Raw genomic sequence first — 13,679 nt, 5'->3', positions numbered from 1 at the left:
GTCGCGGGGGCGGGACGCTTGGAGGGGGGGGACGGGGGGGGGGGGGAAAGAGTCGACGGCAAATTACTCGTTTAATTAAACAGCGGCCTATCCGCGACGGGTTCGAGATAAAACGGTACCCGACCCCCGGAATAGAATCCAGAAGAAAAAGAGGAAGCGACGATTCGATCCGAGATTAGCCGCGAAGCTCGTCCAGGACCCGCGCCGTCATCGTAATCGGTCGATTAGCCGGCGCATCCGTGGTGATTTCGCGGCCGATCTCGGACCGGACCGACCGATCGATTCTATTATATCGGCCGAGATATTCCGAATGCCGGCGCGATATTGCGCGATCAATATTGATAAACGCGCCGCGGAATCGTGCCGGTCATTATTGAGCTGGATCTATTTATAGGCCCGGCTAGGTATCTTGATCTTTGGCCAAGTCGTCGGGGCAAAACCGATCGTAAGACTCGTGTTTGCTCATCTCCGTTGGTGCGCTCCGACGGAGGGTCCATCGGCTGATTGCATCGTATCGCCCCGGGATCGTTACATTGTCGTAACGAACCTCGGGACGAGTGGACGTCTTTATCATCTTTAGCCGATTGAAAAGCGGATTGGAGCCACTTCTGCCTTTCCACTTCGGCTCCTCCTCTTCTCCGGAGATTATGCTACTGCTTCCTCTTCGCCGCTCTTCTTAATCTCCTATATTGCTGCTCGACTCGCTGCCACCTTGAAATTTCTCGAAAGAATTCCACCAAGCGCCTCCCCCGTGAAACTTCGGACGCTCTACATACTGCCAAATGGTACGGCTATGGGGCAGCACGCATCGTGTCGGAAATGGCTCTTTTATTTTATCTTCAACGTAATGACCTTTGCAGATTTTTCTCGTTGATTCGACGAACGATTCTTCCGCTTTATAGCGTCGGACTATCACGGAACATTGTTACGTTCATTTTATTTATCTTACGTTTCGCCTTCTTAGAAGCTCGTAACGTAGCGGTGCAAGTTACCGTGGTATAAAAATTTATTACGTCTTATTCGATAAACATACAGTTAATTATGCTGGAAAATAGATAAAAGGCATAGCAACAGGTCATCCCACGATGACTGGCAGTAGGAAAAAATACCGTGTTGAAAAATTGACGGTCCATTGTCTCGCAAACATAGGAAAACCGTGAAAGTCGCATGGAAACTTACATGCTAAAATGACGCATCGTTTGATGCATCACGATGTCCCCCTTGGCAATCACGCAACGCAAACTTCTTCACTCTCTGCAGAACCATGAATGAGTACAAAGTAAAACGCAGGAAGAATTGCAGCTAGTCGGGACAACGTTAATTAACACATGCTCGTAAGAATGCTGCGATCGTTGATCGTTCCTCGAGACAATAGCGCGTGGAATTTAAAAACGGTGGGACGATAGTCCGCGCAATTAAAATACTCTTCGGTCTAAGCAAATAGTTTGAAGGTTGGTTAGAACCTTCGAAAATGTTTGCTCCGCGTCCGTCGTTGAGACAAAAACGCGCGTGGGCGGCTGTCATTTCTCCGCGCGATCGCTTTTATCGCGTTTGCGTGTCGCGCCGTGACAAAAAGTCTTACGCCTCGCGACGTCGTGGCGATGAAAAACAGAAGTGCCAGTTGATAAATATCGTCGAATCGACGGCGCGTATCGATGGAACGACAATGTTGGAAAAAAACGAGCGGAAACTTCGCGCTATTTGTTATTTACACCTTCCTACGCTTATGTAACCTTCCTGACGGCAAGAAGAATGTTTCACCGTGAGACAACCGCTCGGAAAAAAACGCTCGTTGCGAGTATGGCTGCGGTTACATTGGAAGCGTTTTCTGACGGGTACGACAAAACAACCAGATAAATCAATTCTTAGACGAACAACTACGCTGCAAGCTACGTGTCTTCGAAAATTCTCGATCTTCGAGCAAACGTATCTTTTGGCTATTGTTTTGAAAATTTGTACGATGGACCTTGTAATAAATCGAAATTAAATGGCTTCTTTTCAGGACAGCACAAAGATTAAAAAGAAAATTGAAGAACACCAATAATATGGGATTTTAGACCTCATAGAATTTATTAATCAATCATGCCACACTTTAATCGAATGCAAGAATATTTTTTAAAATTGTCAAAAATGACTGACATTTTCACCAGCATCAAGCATGTACAGTATTCACAATTTCGTATTTCGCATAAACAAGATGAATTCATTTTATTCTCGTTAGTGAATAAAGTCATAGTACAATAACCGAGCAATTTACACCTTTGTTCGTCAATTTATTTATATATTTTATACACGAGGCACGGCGTTGTTAATGAAACGTTTTAATAACGGAAGTGCGCATCGAGACGAACGGTCGTAATGAACGTGTCAAAACCGTGTTGTTCAACGGGCTTTTCGAAGTGGCAATTTTTGAACAGGGGTTGCAAGGGTGGCCTGTACAATTTGCGAACCATTGGAGTAATTAAACGAGGGTAGAAATTCGTAGCGCGACTGTTGGCGATAGAGATCGCGAACAATCGATTCGAATGCGAAAACGGTGCGCCGCGTAGTCGCGAAGTTAAACGGAACCGTATTTAAGAGGTATCCCGTTGCCAAAGTCGAGTACGCTCCGCGAAAAACTCGAGGCCGGGCACCCCGCGAACGCCGTTGCCAAACGGAAGTTGATACCGGCCAAGAGTTATCGGATGCCGCAAAAGTTATCGTCGGATTCCGTTGATGTGGTTGCCGGTCGCGTTGCGCGCTTCTCCTCGGATTCGATAATATCGATTTTGTCTGGCTGACGATAAAAGTTTCGCGATTTCATTGCTCCGACTCGAATGCTCGAAATAACGGACTATTTACTTAAACTCGCGTTCCGAATCTCCCGCTACGGCCATTCCCCTCCTTTCCCACGTTCTCGACTTGTGGTCTTCGTTTACTTGTCGATACAAATTGCGGTTAAAGTAGGAAAGACAATTGGAGATTACAGAGAACTTTAACCCTGATATCCTTCCTGGATGTGGGTGGCCAGACATGAAGCTTCGACGGATAGTCGATGGAATACTCGGGAACGTGTATTCTATTTGACCTTGTTTCAAAGTTATAGCCATTTTTAGTTTCGGTAAAGACATAAATGGCTGTGTAGAACTTTTCTTGCTTTCGCCTGGTTTTTGTTCATTCGTAGATCCTACGGAGACACGTGACATTTTCAACTGGTTTCAAAATACAGACAAAGTGATTCAATATACAATGTTTCCACTGTTTTAATTTCTGCTTGCTATTTACTAGGATGACGAAGAAGTAGTTTTCTTTCGATTATGAAAAACATTTATTACGGAACAAAGGTTAACACTAAACCTACCAAGACGATCAGAATTGACCAGTAAGACTCCTTTCAAAGTAAATGATTGAATACGTATCTTAATTTAACCATACATTGTAATAAAAATTGTGAATAGTTTAAGTAAATTCAATCTTCTCATCGTTAAGAAGTACACGCATCGATAAAGTTTAGAACTCGATACGTTTAATATTGAATAAGTAGAAAATGCCGTCATCGTTCATTTCGGTGGTAGGATTCTTTTGCCGCATTTCACCAAGAAATTCATGAAAATTCGCTGTTCAATTCCTTGATACCAAATAGTAGCAGCGTATGATCAAGCTATCATGGACGATGCCAAGTCCCGTCTCCTCCATTTCGCGAAGAGATCCGCAAAAGTGGAGTAAAATCTAATCAAGCCGAAACAGTGGGCCAAGATCTCGGGCAGCCACTTGGAGAGACCGCGTTGTTGTTTTCCCGACTGGATGTCCAAGGAACAATGATACCGTGGAGGAAGTTTCCCGGCAACCTAATAACACGTCAGATGTAAATCAATCGACGCCGGCGGGCCGGCGGTTTCGATTTGGCAGGGGAAGTTAATCTTCGTGGACGGTGCGATGGCCCCATTTCGCGGGCTTGCTCGATGTTCGCGCGAATCGAACCAGCCCCGACGTTGGATGTGTGCCGGGGCAGCTCGATTTGTTCCAAACAGCGAGACGGAAAACTTACGGGGAGACTGGAGGCTGGCCGGCTCGCTAGAAAATGGATTCGAAATTTACTGCCGCTCCGCGCGATGAAACTTTATTATTCGTTTAACGCCGCTACGGCGAGCCAGCGTCTCGGTCGTTTCGTCTTCAATCAGGGGTTCTTTAATTTGACGGCGTTCACGGCTCTCGTGGCCGGAAATCGGCGATCGTAAATTGGTCCAACCGTTCGCACTCGTCTGCATACCATTCCGCGGCTCTCGTAACGCTATTAATTGGTCCAGTCACTTGATTGGACAGTTTTTGCGCGTAAAACAACCGTAATACAATTAAACGTGTCTGTTGCAAACAGAACTGGTTTGAGTTCGGCGAAGTATGCTCTCGAAGAAATTATCCTATAAGTGGTCTCAATTTCAAGGATTTGTACCCGCTAGAAGAAGTTTGCGCAAAGATTTTACTATGGTATAATTTTTTATAACGAGGCTAAACGACTCGGGTTTTGTTGAGATTATGGAAAACCGGTTTACACAGCAAAAGGCAAGAAAAGTTTCTGCAAAAATTGCGGTTCGCTTGAGATTGTAAAAAGACTTATCAAGTTTATTCATTGAAGCTCGTAACAATTTGATAAAGTTGCAGTCGTTTGGTCCGATTTGGTCCATACTTTAGTATTTAGAATTAAAGCATACGGTAATATAAATAGACATAACCTCGTCAATAATTGCGGCTAAAAGCAGCTGTAAATTAGGTACTAAAGTACAGTGGACCGGTAATATCGAATTACAGAAAACGCGTGGTAAATCGAGTTAACAGCGATCGCGACGTTCTTGGTAAAAATCCGGTAAACAACATTCCCCGATTCCGTACGAAGAAGTGGAGTTTTCCAGAAATTACAAAACGATAGCACTCGAGGACAATCTACCAGATCGATTCGATGATCGAAAGAATCTAAGGAGCTCCAGGAAGACGAGCTTAAATTTTTAATAGAAACTCAAGCTGCGAGGCGCGCCATTGAATTCGGTCAATGACGTATCCGAAGTACTCGCGAAGAGACGTTTCCTTTTGTCGACGATTCGCGCCGGGCATTGATAATTATATAAAAATTCGATAATTGCCGGCGTGAAAAGACTGCCGGCAGCAACCCCGAAGCATCGCGCAATCGTCGTTCCACTCGGAGGAGCATTTAGGCGCGTCTGGTGGCGCGGGGATAAAGCCGGGGAGCATTTTGCCAAAGAAACCGCGTGGAACAGAATTTATTTCCGCTTTTGATCCGCGGCGTTCTTTCAAAGTAGCCTCTATTTTAAGCCGGTTCGAGCCAAGAGCAGGGAAATAAACATTCTTGCCGATAGGAGCCGGGAGAGAGAGAGAGAGGAGAGAGAGTCTAGACAGAGTGTTCGTGCTGCGACGACACACGTCGCCGAATCAAGGGACGAGAATAATACCGAGCCGCAAGGAGGAGGACTAATTTATCAGGTGACACGTGTCACCGGTGAAATAATTACACCGGCGCGTATCTCCGGTTACTGCAACGTCCGCAAACGGCCCGCGGAGCTACGAAGAAGGGACCGAGGAACGATCGTTCTCTGCCGAGCGCGAACGAGCACAATGAGTCGTTGATCATAGGATCGAGCCCCGGGGATCGATACGCAGGTGTCTGGAAACCGACCGCTGCACGAATTCCTCCGCGATCGACCTTTCGGCTTTATTGCCGGTATCGCAACGCGCGCATGTAATCGTTTGTACAGCCGTCCAGGTGGGGGTAGCGGGAAATTCTTGGTTAATGTAAACACGAGGCAATGTTGCTAACGAGTTATGAATGATCGGTCGCGAACATTTTTGCTGTTTGCGATTATCAGACCGCGAAGCGTTCTCGAAATTCCTTGACCACTGGCTGATAAACGCAGAAATCGCAGAGACTGTTGCAATTTTAATGAAAAATTTATATATGCATAATTCCCTATGACTTTGATACGGCGAAGAAGGTATTAAATCCATTTGTTCGAATTTGATCAAATTTTTTAATTTAATTGTTATTGTTATTACAATAACAAGAACGAAGCAAACCTTATGTCGAAGACTTGTCTTAGACCACCAATATCGCTAATATCGTTAATAAATGTATATGCCAGTACAACAAAATCTTGAACTGATTTCCGCTGCATTTGCAGTAGTTTGAAGCAGTGGTTTCACATTTCCATCCTTCAGTCTAACTGATCGAAAAAGCTTCGCTATAAAATACCGAACAGTAGATCCGCAAAAGCACAAAATCGTGTAAATCGTTGGCGACTGGTTTCACAATAGCTGCTACAGTCTTCTAAAAGCTGATTAAAAAGTTAGCGTATTCGTGGCAAAACCCAGCCCCATGAATAATTTCCACCAAGCAACGTCCGGAAAAATCGTTCGGATCGTTCTATTTTTAATCCTTTTTAGCGGCTGACAATTTTTCAAATGAATCGTTCGACCCCGACGTTTCAACCAATTTGGCAGTACTGACTCGGAACAAGATTTCTATGGAACAATGCAGCGGCGGTGTTGTGCGAACGTCTAGTCAGCCGCGAGCATCGCCCGGGAACGCTTTTATTCTACCGCAGGACTATTTTGAATACACAGAACAGAAGCTTTTTTAGAACCCCGTTGGAGGATCATAAAGCTGGAACCTAGGCTTCCTGCTCCGGTACAAAGTGGCTGTGTCGGCCGCGTAAATTGTTCCAGAGAGTGGAGCAATTTCGTCGATGGACGTGGAAATCCATCCGTAGGGACATGTCCACGGAGATGATTCGAATTACAGTGATTTATATTTGTCGTTAACCCTCACCGCTAATTATTACAGTGCATTCGAAACTTATTAACGTTTTGTTTATGGATATTCCGGTAGAAATTAGGAATCAGGAACAACGAAAGATAAGAGATTTATCAGATAATTTTCTGTAGCATTGTTAGTAAGCAACAGCGATGTACTCTATATCATTTTGAATTTGCGAGATTAGTGAAAATAAGTATTTTGACGAGTCTGGCTCATCGTAGAGTTTTCTATTAATATCTTGTTAAGTATAAATGTTATTCCTTTCTTTTAAGCCGGAATAAAATTCTGTCCTCTTGTCATCGGTGTTTAACGATTTAAGTAAATGTAGACAAACGCAATAAATATTTTTTCTTTTTCTTCTAAGAAATTATTACAGTAGAAGAAGTGCTCATGCCTGTGACTATGAAGAAAATAGTACGGCAAGGGGTTAATAAATATTAAGGGCTGTCGTTTCTTGCAATTAATGAAGACAAATTTCTCTAAAGTAATCTGAAATGGGCCTAATTCGGAAACAAGAATCCGACAGTGTGCCCGATCAAGCGGCAGTATACAACAATCCGAACGGATCGCAGACGAGTCAGCCGCAAAAATATTTCGAAATTCCCGTGCGCGCGGTCCGGGTCGGCGCGAAATAAAACGCTCGTTCCGCAGAATATTCGAAAGTCGGTCGTCTCGGGCGGGTCCGACTCGGTCCCAAGAGGCCAAGACTTGCATATATCCCGCGCGACACATGCATTTACCGTTTTTTTTGCGATTCCCCGAAGTGACCGGCCGATCCGCAGGACCCTGCGCCCACACGCAGGAAAGGGTTCGCTCCGTTTCCGGCGCGAAAACGCGGATCGAAGTGTCCGAAATACGCGGAGGCGGGCGCGCAGACACCGTGAACAACGAACTCCCGCATGATTTACGATGTAAACTTTACGTAACGAAAAATACGCGGACGAGAACCAGTCGGGCCGATGACAGCGGGATCGTTCAAACACTGACCTGGTCGATATCGGAGGAATGCTTTTGTTTGCAGAGCGAGGAATTAAATAACGACACCGATATCTGTTTCGCAGAGATTATCTATAAAATAAACCAGACCGCGGGTCCATTAGAAGTGCTGATCGAAAATTGCTTGATCTCCATTAGACGGGGCGAGTCTGTGGAATTTGTGGGAAAAATTGCACTCTTTTGTTACGTACTGTTCTGTTCGATATTTTCTTAAATTCTATGCTCGTCGGAGTAAAATCGTTCGACTTTTATCGGTGAAATTGCATTTACAACGGAAACTAAATTTATCAACACTTCTCCTCCTGCTCCAAAAGTCGAACATTCAACGTACCGCGGCGAAAAGGATCGGATTGCAGCCAGAGCGTGTCCGTTTCGATAATTGTTGGAGAACCACGTTTGCTTAACATTCGATTCAGTTTGCGTGCCAAAAGATCCATCGGTTCGCAGGTAGCTCGTTACCCGCATCATTTGCACTTCTACGTCAAATATGACTCGACATCACGATTTCAAAGCGGTGCTAGTATACCCCAGGAATATTTTCTCATGCATTACAATCGTAAATGACCGGCGAAGTCAACGCGGTCGAAATTCAAGAAGTCGCGAATGCAGGCCCGGTCGAACAAAACTGCGAGACTATCGCGGAATGTTTTAACGATCGCGTCGAATCGAAAAATATCACTTGCTACGGACGACGCGTATTCGCGTCGAATCGGGAGCCTTCACTTGTCGTGGACGACGTATTTTCGCGTCAAATCGAAACTTCCACTTGTTATGAGTGACGCATTTTCGCGTTGAAAATTATCGACGTCCTCGGCTCTGCGGCCACTGAACTTCAGCACTTTTACGAGCGGCGATTTCGTGTCAAAGCCAGCGTGCGCGGCCGAAGACTCGACGTCCTCGTGTTATTACAATCCGAACCTAAAGCCGAGTAAAACTATGTTCAGAATTCTGTTCCGGCCGGGCTGCGATCGGTTTCAAAATCGGTCAGCACCGATCAGCAAAGTGTTAAGTTCGGTAAATTCAAGGTGGTCCGCGAGGAACAAAGAGGTTTCGTACTCACAGTGGCGTCTGAATGATGCTGAAGCCGCGGGTCGTTTCTTCCGGAAGAGGAGCTCCCCTCACCGCCCACGAAAACCGGGAGAACACCGGGGCCGTGGGTTCCTCTCCGCGGATGGAAGCGTAGCCGGGAGCCGGTTCCGAGACGTGGTCCACGAACGGAGGATGCGAGAAGCGGCGAGAAAGAAAGAGAGGCGACGAGAGAAAAAGAGAGGGTCAGAGAGAGAGAGAAAGAAAGAGAGTGGAGCGGAGAGTGCACGTGGCGGGAAGGCTCTGAGCGCGGCCGCAAAAACGGCTGGCTGCGACACGACCTCGCCGACGGTCGCAACGAGACTGAACTTCCAGCCCGCGCTACTCCAGCCTGGAAACAGCTGCTCTCGCCTGCCAGCGCCAGAAAACTACGTCGCCTGCCTGCCTGCCTTCCTTGCTGTGGCCTACCGTGGCTGCACGCCGCGCCAAGTGCATCTTTTCTGCGTCCCGATCGGACCGTGGTAGGGGCACGCCGCAGAAAAATCACGTTTCACCCTATTGGGACCGGTGCGGTGGCCGGTCTATTTGCTGCACGCGCACCTCTCCCGCCTCGGGAAACCGCTTTTACGGCTGCTACCATGCAGCTAATTACAAGTTTTCATGGGATTTTTGCTCCTGAGTCGCAATCTTTCACCTGACCGAGAAAGGGCCTTCTTCCACGAGGACACGAACTTTCCTGAGTCAAGGGCTGAAATGGAAGAGAACGTTTGATAATTCTGCTAGGATCTGGGTATAGTAAATCTGAGAATTTTATGCAGTCGTACAAATTTTCAGAGAATATGCTGAGTATGTTCTACAAATTTATTACGATTATTGGGACTAGTGGTAACAGACATTAAGAAACTAGACAAGAGGTTCCACTTTTAATGAAAGACCTAAATATTTTCTTTGTAAGAGTCTAATCTTAGGTATCAAATCCAAGTACTAGTTCTCCAGTATCCAGCATCAATGATGAATTATGAAAACATTGATGGATGTTGTAATTCAATGATATGAGTGACACTTCATGGTTTCATATTTTCGCTACGTCAAGGATATATCGAGTACCAGAAAGATTACTGTATTTTTAATATTATCGTTATTAGTCACAAAGTTAAATTTAGTGCAAGTGAATTCGTAAAAGAAAATAAGTGTTATGCATCCCTTTAACGTATCATTTCCGCTAATAACAACATGAAAAATTCATATTTTTTTTCTCAGCAATAAAATGAAATATAAAATCAGAACGTAGGTTGGTACTTACTCGCATCGAATAGCCGAGTGTCATAGTTCCAATAGCGATCATCCACAAAACAGATCCAATCTCGTCGCATCCAAATAGGAGTTGCACCGAACATTATAGAATTCAGAATTTCTCGAAGCGATAGGCGCTTTCGCAGGAAAGCGTTCGGAAGTGCGAAGAGGCTCTGAAGCATCGGGGATCCATTACCTGAAAAAGGTGAATACTCCCCTTCGCTGACAGCTGCGCTCGCGTGTCAATATTTACATTTCGTGTGAGCCCCGGGGGTCATTCACACGGGCCGGAAGCCTGCAGTCTGCGACGTCGATGCAGTTCTTCGTCAGGAATTTCGAAACAAACCGTCTATTATTAATCGTCCTGCCAGGGTAGCAGCACAGTTTCCTTCCTCTGAACAAAAAGAGACAAATAAACCCATAAACAAGCATCGATGTCACAGACTATCGCCACCGTTGACGTCCCCTGCTAGCTTAGAGGGTCGTAAAGCACTCCACGACTCGCGGCTGAGAAACTCAGCGTAGCCGGCCGGTCGTGGACGACAGACTCGGTAAATTTCACGCGTGTGTGTGCACAGTACGTACAGGTCCGAGGGACCGGCGTAACAGTACCGGTCTTTTATTGCTCGAGTGCTAATGCGCTTTTACTACGTTCACCCCGTCATTTACTTACCGCGCTGCGTTGTAAACCGGCACCTGTGCCAGACCGTATAGCCGCGACCGGGCTGGGGACTTATTATCGAACGTATCATTCTGTGGCCCGCGGCGACGACGAGTCCCTCGTCCCGCCGAATTTCAGGGGAAAATCTAAACAGGCTTTCACAAGGGCAGTTTAAACTGGGCGGCTGGCCGATAAGGCGAGCCCCGACCGGCTCGAAAGTGGCCGTGCAACCTTATCGCCTTTTAGGGATGATTTACCCCCGCGTTCTGGCCTTGCTCGCGTTAACAGCTGCCGTGGCAAATAGTAGCTTGAACCCTCGGACCTCATGGAACCAGGCGAACGTCCTTCATCGAGTCTCCGAGGCGCTTTTTTCAAGTAGATAAGAATTGGTGGACAGACGCCCGAGCGTCTGGATTTTCTTATCGCCTATCGTCTCGAGTCTTTATAATGTCTGCGGCCTATTGGATCTTGTCCTGCGAGGGCGGTGCCGTTAATACTGAAAAATCGGAGGAATATTTCTCCTCGGTTCTCGACGGCCAGTAAAGTGTCGAGGTATACCAATCGCGCCAAGATCAACATCCTAAAATCTTACTCGACGAACAATTACAATTGTTGAGCAGCTTTCGTCGAGTTGACTCTGCGCTTCACTCGCAGCTTCCTCGGACCCTTCGTCAGGCCGAGATCCCTCGATCAACAATCCTTCGTCGCGTCCACTCGCGAGAAACAAATCGTAGCTGGCCTCCTCAAGAACCACACGGGGACCACTTGTTTTGGCGCGACCGCGCGAGCGTTGCCACGTTTGTTCCTGACTCCTCTCAGCTCGGCCTCGACGCATGCATAAGTAAATGCACGTCGAACGCGATCGGCTATTTATTTAGAGACCGAGGCGCGGAGTCGATGGCGCCAGAATATTTGCGATATTACGGAGACTGCGTTGAGTGGGCGGCGGAACGATTCAGGTGAAATGTTTACGAGCTTCGTAGAACCTGCCCGGCAGGCTCTCTTCCAGACGGAGCCGCGCGGGAAAAGTACAAGTGCCACGCTGCTACGCGTGAAATACGCTTCTCGCAACGTTTAATGTTCTCTGTTGCACCGCCGCCAAGGATTTCGGCTTGGAAGTACGCCGAGGAAAGCTAACTTTCGCCCTAATGCTGTAGTCTTAATTACAGATTAACGAAGGAAGCTGTGTAACAACCAGAAAGCAGGCGCACCTTCGGCAATTATTCTCAGTCGGTGTTGCAAGCAAATTAATTTATACTTCATTAGAATTTATGTGCACCCACTGCGGGGCCTGTACAAAAATTTTCAGCGATATTCTACCATCCTTTTCCTGTATTACATATACACCTCTAGAAGCGTGATCACGGAAGGCCGAATTTGATTTAGAAATTATGCTGACACTCTGCAACAAGTTCGCATTAGCGACAACAAACAAGGAAATTGATTTGCTTGCGTAACTTATTCCAGGTAAATTCTTGAGAGGTCTGTCCGAATAGAAGTCTCGACAGGATCGGGGGATTAAAACTTTCGCAGAGGATGCAATATATTTCCGATTGACACTTTGTTGCCGCCTAATTGCGTGTTGCTTCGCGAAAACCAGACGAACGGGCTTGAACATTCTAATTTAATAACGTTTATGACCGTGCTCTCGAGCGAAGCAAAGACGGGCGCAGCGCAGCGCTGCGCGGCAGGGAAATAAGAAGTTACGGGGCTGTAATGGCTTACGGGGTGCGGGCACGCGTATTTGCATGCTAATCCCGCGACTGCGTCCGCTGACGAGCAAAAATGTTTTCTGCCTGCTTCACGATTATTACGTTCTGGTTAAACCGGCGAGCTGTCAGCTGGACACGCTCGCGCGAATGCTTTAGTCCGTCTCGCATCCGCGTGTATTCCACCGACATCCCCCGTGGGCATAATTAGGGACTCGTAGATCATGCGTAAATGCAGCCCGACGGCGTGTAACGACGATGCACGGACCCACTGTTCTATCGGCGTTCCGCGTGTTTCCTTTGAGCTAATCAATTTCAACCCTTTCGCGAGCAATTCTTCTCAACTGCGCCCCCGAATCTCCAATCAATTTTCAGGCTTGCTCCCGATTAATTCACGTCGATTCCGGGAAAGCTTGCGAAATTGTTTAAATTGCAGATTCTCAATTATAAAGCAAAGAGTTAATAGTTTTATAAATTGAAAACGATGCAACAGTATACTTAACCTGGCAATACACGCGCGAACTTTTGAAATAAAAGTACACAAGTCCGGTGGTCATGATCCTCCACTGAGACGTGACATTTATTGATAATATGTGAATATCTGGACATATATTTAGTGGCTTTATTGAAATTACTATGATATAAATAATTCAGTATAAGTACGAGAAAGAATCAAGGCTTCCTAATGGCGGGGGTTCCGCGTGTATACTGCCGGGTTAAACGTATAATATGTGGCGTTTATGGGATGAAAGAGAAACCACATCATGGTTCGCGTCCGAGCAGGACCTTGTCTGGTAAATTGAAGACAATACTCTTTTCTCATTTAATGAGTACGCGATGTAAACGCGAGATACTTTGCGGCAGCGCGCGATTCTAAATTATTTATGAAAACGAAAATTTTGGGCAGGTCAGCCGATCTGACGTTTCCGCACGGAATTTACATCGCGAGTTCAGCATCTCCGTTACCTGCAGCCGTTCATCTCTAGTTTGTGGCTGCATAATGCATGAGGCAGCGAGCTTCTTGGCTGCAGTGTGTTACGGTTTCGAGAGGGGTCGCAGACTGCTCGACACACATTCACCTATCTGACATTCTTAAACGTTATCTTGCGTACCACCTTTTAGCGACCAACATTCTTGTGTCTTTACGGGCTATGATAAAAGCGAGATCTCGTGGGAACATGGTCCCGCGTCG

General features: G+C 46.4%; 1 protein-coding gene across 3 annotated transcripts in view; it reads right to left on the bottom strand.

The window, feature by feature from the left end:
- The window catches only part of Sulf1 (Extracellular sulfatase Sulf1), a 104,400-nt gene extending 95,129 nt beyond the window's left edge, over positions 1 to 9,271 (bottom strand). For all 3 annotated transcript variants that reach the window (XM_078182253.1, XM_078182255.1, XM_078182254.1), the window contains exon 1: positions 8,859 to 9,271. The gene's annotated coding sequence lies outside the window, so the exon portion shown is untranslated. The remainder of the gene's footprint in view (positions 1 to 8,858) is intronic.
- Positions 9,272 to 13,679: the final 4,408 nt, after the last annotated feature.

The sequence above is a fragment of the Augochlora pura genome, chromosome 6 (genome assembly GCF_028453695.1).
Source record: "Augochlora pura isolate Apur16 chromosome 6, APUR_v2.2.1, whole genome shotgun sequence".
NCBI lineage: Eukaryota > Metazoa > Arthropoda > Insecta > Hymenoptera > Halictidae > Augochlora > Augochlora pura.
This window is presented reverse-complemented; position numbering and strand designations above follow the sequence as displayed.